The 7588-nt window shown below is 39.6% G+C and overlaps 1 long non-coding RNA gene across 1 annotated transcript in view; it reads left to right on the top strand.

Annotated features, from left to right (window-relative positions):
- Window positions 1-4173, top strand: part of LOC138547689 (uncharacterized) — an 83723-nt gene extending 79550 nt beyond the window's left edge. Inside the window, exon 4 of the long non-coding RNA XR_011291526.1 lies at window positions 754-4173. This is a non-coding gene — a long non-coding RNA (uncharacterized lncRNA). The remainder of the gene's footprint in view (window positions 1-753) is intronic.
- Window positions 4174-7588: the final 3415 nt, after the last annotated feature.

The raw sequence follows: 7588 nt of genomic DNA on the forward strand, positions 1-7588 counted from the left end.
GAATTAGTCATTCTGCTCTTCAATCTCCAGTGAGTTCACCTTCTGAATATTACTCTCCCAAAATTCCAGAACTTTCCTCTGCCCTGTGTGCATGCCAAAATTGTAGGAGGGATACTGTTCTCTTTTGAAGAAAATCTGATTTGGTTTTTATACTGTCATTTCTAACTAAAATAAGTCGGGGTGAACATTTAGAGATATTAAGGAATCTTGTACGATGACATTTGGCAATTTTACACATTTTCAGGCAATTCGAAACATGACGACCCCCATTTTATTTGACATAATATGGTTTTTCAGATTTATCAGATTTATCCAGAAGGATAGCTTAGGGGCAACACGTTTGTCTTGGAAGCAAGACAAGGTATAGCTACTGAGGCTCGGATCCCGGTCTCGTGCTTAGAAACTGCTCACCGGTATTAAGAGTGTTATAAAAGAACTATTATATTATAGGTGTTACGTTTCTCTACAACATATCTAAAGTTCAGATCAATCAGAGCTTGCAAGGGAAGGCACTGGTTCGTTTCATGATAACACATTTCCATGATAACACTGCAAGGTTAAATTTAACTGACGTAAAATAATGAAAAATAAGGCTGGGATCAACATTACAGTTCAGTGCATTCTCACATATGTATGTGTTTGGAGTTTTTGCATTAGAGATTTGAAATGACATGCCTGAATCTGGTAATTAACATTCTAATTCAAAATTGCAGAGAAGCTGAACTAGAAACACTTTGCGTCTTTACTTTTCAGAGGATGGTCTGGCCCAGAAATTCAGAATCAGACATCAGAAGAACACCAAGGTTTATTGTCCAGCTTGGACCTGTTTAGAGGAGTATTACATGCAATGGTGTGGATATATTGACCCACTCAACAGCACTGCACCACATCAACAAGCTGAATTTGTGCAAGAAACAGCAACCTGGCTGCGCTGGCTCCTGTGCGCACCAGGACCTCAAAACTGCGTTTGGCAGCAACAATAAAATGGCTGCTCCATCCTGCCTAGCACACTTCAGGCAAGATGGAACAAATGGACACATTGAAAAAAATATGCCAGTGTGTTCTGAAACATATATGGAATCAAGTGAATATGCAGCACTGCTTTGCTGCAAAAGCCAAAATCCTTTTCAAAATGTAACATTTTCACCCTTTCAAAATGCTGTTTTGACGCTACTTCCATCTCTTCATCCTGAAACCACTGTGATTCAAAAGGCCCTGTCATGCCCAGGATATTTCACTGTGCTTCACCATAAACAGGCTTAATTCCTGAGTGACAGGCCCAGTCAAACCAACTCTCAGAGAAATCAAGAAGCAACTTCATTTTCACTCGTACAGGAACACGCGTTTATTTCTTTCCAAATGTATCTAGGCGCAGCAGTTCAAAGAGACTTTAACTCGCTGAGCCAGGTCAAGTGTAAATGTATCTATGCTTTAGATAAAACTCCTGCATTCAAGGAAATGACTACATCTGCAAAGACAGTGTGGGCAGCTGAGGGAGATGCAAAACGGAATTTAAAGAAAGAAATGCTAGCAGTTTTAACACATGTGGAAACATGGGCTTTGCTGACTAAAGAAAATGTGGCCTGTTTAAAAATAAATTGTGAATGAAATCCTGCTTACTTAGCAATTTAAAGGGGTTATGTTAGTGGTGATAATACACACACAGGCTGTCTTCTTTCGCAGGTTTGTTTGATTCAGGACCCAAAATAAGACATTAAAGAGTTTAAAACACACGGGCTGGATTTGCAAACTCTCAGAAAAAATAGTCATTCCAGTTGACAGCCATGAAATTTCCCCAACGGAGGGAGACACACCACAAATCCAGGACACGTACGTGAAAATTGCCAGCTTGAAAAACTTTGAATGGGTTAGGACAAAGAAAGTTCACACGCTCGTCAGACATTCATCTGTGATCCAGGCTGGGACAATAGAAGTCCCGGGACACTAACCTGTCAAGTGTAAGGGGCAATAAAAGCTGCAATTAAGATGGGAAACTACCCTTGCCTTGAAAGAAATGAATTGATCTAGTAACAATGGACTGCCTTTTGGTTACAAAGACTATTTTATAAAGAAACTTTAAAGATTGTTTAGCTCTGTAGCAAGAATTAGTAAAAATGTAAAAAGTTTGCAGTTTCAAATCTAATTTTATGGGCTTTCTTTTAAAACTTGGAAGAACTCATTGCCACAAGGGGAACAGAAGTTATAAAAAATGATCAATCACAAGGAAAGTGTTAATGTACAAACATAACATTTTGGACATACATCCCGGGGAATAATTCGCATCTGTGTATAAAATTGTGGAATTTTAGGCCAAATCCTTCATGTGTAAAATTACCAAAATGTATCAGAAAGGCAAAACAAGGTCGCACAGACTTAAGGATTGGACTGATATGTGCTGCACTTCATATGTAACCTGTGTGTATAATTTGCCACGAGATTGTAATTGTAGAAATGTATGTTTTTGGCAAAATCGGATTTTCAGTAAAGTGAATGTGGGAGTTTCTGGACATTGTAAAACTCACCTCATAAACCTGACATCATTCCGTTGGAAATCCAACCAGTTGAGAGCAAGGCGGAGAGTGGCACCCCTGCCCAATCCAAGTAGTTTAGCGGCGTGTGTAGTTAACCCTGCCCAACCTATATTTTGATGATGTCATTTTGCCCTATAAATAAGGGTTCCTGACAAGACCCTAGACACACACACTCTTCCTGATTTCCTGTGCTGCGTTCCTGTACCTGTCATCTATCCAGACTCAAGATCCCAAGTACAAGGCCAAGCATTGCTGATCCCATTTCCAGCAAGGCCTACAATATTGAAAACCCACTAATCTCCCATTAACAAGGGGGAAAACTGTGGTACTTTTGGCATCCTGATCCAGATTGGCTTTCTGCCACTCACTGCATGCTGCTGCCATCCTGCTACCCTGATGACCTATATTATCCAGTAACCAGGATTGCCAGTCTAGAAGTGCTACCCGGTATCCAGTCGATTCCCAGCCGATCCTTTTCCGCTGATTTTGTCCGGCTGTCCTTTGTTAGATCAGATCGGTGTGGTGAAAGAGCGCTGACTGTCCAAAATCCAAAAACTAAAAAGTGGACTGTGAATATCAATAGGACCCCATAGAAATACATAGTATACCTTGCCTTGCTTAGTTCCATCCCAATCTCTAAGATATCCTATTCTGACCCCGATATCTTGTTAAAATTGTCAGCATTATATGTGAAAGCCTGCCTTTGATTCCAGTGATAGCGCCGATTTCCTCTTCATTTTTGTTTCGCATAGAACATAAGCCATTAGCAATTTTGATTAATAAATTAATTTTCCATAAAGGAAATGGGCTACACCATGTGAAGGGTTACAACGGCCGCGTAACTGTGGAGATTCACGGGTGGCATTCTCCTTTTCTTAGTCATTAAATCCAGTTTAAGTAAAATTTGCAATCCATTGCAAAGCCGTTTTTTTGTTGCTTCTCTGCTCTATTTTCCGAAAAACGAACCTCACTAGATCTTGCATAACTCACTAAATTTTCCAGCTAGAGACTTAATTTCACTTTATTTCACTTCCATATTGTACCTATGATCTATAGCTAGACCCCAACACAATATTTCACCTGTTTTAAGTAAAAATCGTTTTGGTAATTTCAGGCGGGAATTGCAAAGTTTGCTAATTTTCCAACGTGTCATTTGCTGCAAATATGTTTTAAAACCTGCCACTCATTTTCAAGCTGTATGCTCTTGGTTATGCATTGCTTGTGATTGTTTGTACTTCTACATGGTTGCTGTACTAAGGAATAATATTTGTTTCAAGGTTTTTACACACATTCATTCATTTATTCATCCTTTTTCGAGGGTCATTTCAAGCATTGCCATGGTTTAAAATCCGTTTTTCTCTCTTGTTTGGCGAGGGAAGTTCTGATTTCCATTCTGTTTTCTATTTGTCATTCCTGATTACCTGCAGCTTCTGTTTATCCCTTAGAATTGATTATTTATGAGTTGAGGGAACGTTGCAGGGGGAAATTCTGACTTAAGTGCTATCTTACCTAAAATCAAAAAGTGCCCCTATTCCCTGTTTTTTTGTAGTTGTGTCAATAGAAGGTTAAACTAAGTGCACTGCTTTCGTTCCTATTGTTCTTATCACTCCATTGGTGATTGCTACCCCATATTAAAAATTGTATGATTTCTTTTGAATTTTAAATAAACAAATAAATATTACATTTGATCAACCAGCCTGGTTCATGGTCCATCGTGACCCAGGGTATTTGAAAATGGGGGTGTGTTATGAGTGGTGTACCATCTCAATATTGAATCTAATCTGTACAACATAAGCATTTCAATTGCGTGCTGCACACTAGGCCGAGACTAAGGTGTGTGTCGCCTGATTGAAATCCTTGACAATGGTCAGGCCAGATGGCTTTTAGGCCACCCCGAATTCTCCATTGTTTGCAAGCCAGGTTTTTAAACTAAATAAGCACTATACATTTACTTCAGTCATTCACTAATGGAAAGAGGGTTTGTTTCAAAAAAGACATTTCATATGAATCAGTTCACATAAGCTTGTCAAAAATGCATTAGCTATAAGAGATCCACAGAAATGGTAAGTGATATTCAGATGCAATGCGACCAGACGTCTGCTTTGGATTAATTAAGGTAATTTCAGAATATGCACACAAAGGGAACTTTGTTTTGGATAGTGGTAAAATTGAAAGGGAATGGTTAGGAGATGTATCGTTGCTGCCTGCCGGTGGAGAACAGTTGTAATTGTACGAAAGAAGTAGCAGATGCATTTACATGAGAAAACATAACATTAAAATGTGCAATCGCGAAATTAACTGTTGCATCGTCATACAAGCTCAGATTGCTATGAATTTTGGATGTGTTGCAGATAGACATAATACCTATCAGATTATTTGCTCATGAGAAACTAGTGATGTTTGCAAACTAGTCAATGGTAAGCAGAAATGTTAGAATGCCCAGTTCTTTTTCATCATAATATTTAAATGAAGACAGCCTGATTGAAAGTGGACGCCTTTGTGGACTTTTAATAATGAGATTCATATAGGCTGGTACCATTTTGTTTATGATTGTTTTGGATACATAACATATTGTAGTGGTCTCCAGGGTAAAGCTGGAGACCAAGTTTGTCTGAAATTGAACGCTTATTTTACATATATTTCAATTTTTGGATACGTCACTGTCTATTGTTTGCCCTGAATTGTGGGGTGGGATTGTATTCATGGGACCATTAGATTGGTGTGTCACGTCATCTGAGTGAACCACTAGCCAAAAATATAAAAATACTCAACAACATACACCTATGCATATTGCTCCTAAAAATGTGAAATTATATAATAAATTCCAACACAGAATTTCAGTTAAGTCAAATGCAGTAAAATCATCTGGCTGCGGTTGCATATTCATCCAAATGGGCATGGGTTGGAGGCCTAATTAGTGCATGGATTACTCAGTCCCTTTTTTATTATGGAAATCATAAGTCTATTTATTTCAGTTAAAGACAAATGTTTTTTGTTAAACCTTTTAAATCCCCAAACCGTGCACATGCTTTTTATTATGGTGGATGTTTTGTATGAAACTTGCTGAAAGATAGCCATTCATGAATTGTAGTGGGTGATGTGAATGCCTGCCTGTTAAATCACAGTTTGAAATGTTGCACTCTGTTTATATCACTCTAGTTCTCATTAGTAGGAGGGTAGCAGTAAAAAGAGGCATCAATGTAAAATTCAACCGGTTTTTATGATTATGGGCTTGGTGGAATATTACTGCATGCAGTATTCATTTGAATATTGAAAGCTATATTTAGTGCTGTATTACAAGTTTAAATACCTCATTTATTATTTACCTTTTTTACCTCAACCCAAGAAATGGAGGCGCACATTTTAAAAACTCCCTTGAAGTTTGCACAACTCTTTTTGCTATACTAAAAGGGAAGGGCCAGCGAGGCTCCCCTTCTCAGAACCTTTGCCATCTAAAAGCCAACATAACAAGAATGTACTCTTTGGTGCACTTAAAACAATTGATCAGTAGTGTTAAAAACGAATACTGCATGTAAAGCATCCTGAAACGGGATCTGGACATGTTTTTTTTAAAAGTAATAATTATCCATGCAGATTTCCAGAAATTGTTCATGCGTCTTTTTTAGAAATCCACACTGGTTACCCCAAAAAAGGCAGATTTTTAGTTTGGTCTACTAGGTGGCGTTTGCAGCACCTATAAGCCAAAACTTTTGCATTACAGTACAGATAGGGAGAAATAGCATATGAGGATGGATATGCAGCTTGTAGGTGTTTTGTTATTTATCCACCCATTGACTGCCTGTGGCAATGCAAATCCATATGGCCATTCCCACCAGCTCCTGCCCTTCCCCATCCAAAACCCCTCCTCATGGGAACTCCTTGAGTACACTTTATTTAAGCCTTACCACCAAACTTTGCACTCAAAGTGCTTGCAGGTCTTTTTTCAAAGCAGTCTTCTGCTAGTTAATGACTTAATTGGAACTGTTAACACGCTACTGGTATGATAAACATGTCTTAACCAGGTCAGCCTTCACACACTTGATTTATAAGCACTGTGTCCTTCACCGAGTCCTGTTAAAAACAAGCATTGGCAAAGCCAACAGTTTTGGCTTGTGGCTTTTTCCAGGCACTGCTGTTAGACGGCCAGGCACTTGCACCATTTTGCACCTGCTACCGTCCATAGCCAGTTGGTACCACTTCAGCAGTGCCTGGCAAGTGCCTTTCCCATGCCTACACAAAAGCCCAAACTGTCGGCATTGGCAATGCTTGCTAAAAATGTAGCAGATACACCGAATTGCCACATTACTAATCTTACCTCTGCTGCTGAGCGTCAAGATAAGCCAATCAATAAGATTCCCCTGACATTCCAGCTGCCTAGCTGCAGCAAGCCTGCAGGTAGCCATCTTATAATGGCGCCGTCTCCTGACCCGAGCACGCACACAAATGAAATCTCACTCCAGTTGTTGTTAGCGTATCAGCACCACTGTGCACTTTTGTTTAATAGGCCCCAAAACACCCATCAGGCTGAAGGAATAAGCAGATGCCCTACCCCAGCGAAGGGACGGACACACAGGGTTGGCAGGACCACAGCAGCACCATTTAAAATACACATGTCGAGGCAGTTAACTAGGTCGGTTCTCTAGAGTCTCACCCGTTTCGAGACGTGAATCCTGGACATTCTTCACCCCCTCAGTGCTGCCTCATTTACAGAAGCTGGAAATGAAGGCCACGGCGCCTTTTCTGCAAATGTATACAAAAAAACATGCGAGCGGACGGCGTAATTGGATATAGGCTTCACCGCTGAGTGAGACGACGGCAAGACTCGCTAGTGTGGCGCCCTTCCCTTCACTCGTGTGTGAGACTGAATGTCAAATTACACCGTCAACAAGTGCATACATTGTTTTTCACACTGTTAACAATGTTTTAAAAAAAATGCACCGTTACACTTGGTAAAAGCATTTGTTGCTCAATAAAACAGTATTCTTGGCTGCTGCTAAGTTCTGCATAAATATTATAAGGCAATAATTCAATATATGCAACAGACATGGAAGAAACGA

Source organism: Ambystoma mexicanum, chromosome 1q (genome assembly GCF_040938575.1).
Source record: "Ambystoma mexicanum isolate Mex_15411 chromosome 1q, UKY_AmexF1_1, whole genome shotgun sequence".
NCBI classification, from domain to species: Eukaryota; Metazoa; Chordata; class Amphibia; order Caudata; family Ambystomatidae; genus Ambystoma; species Ambystoma mexicanum.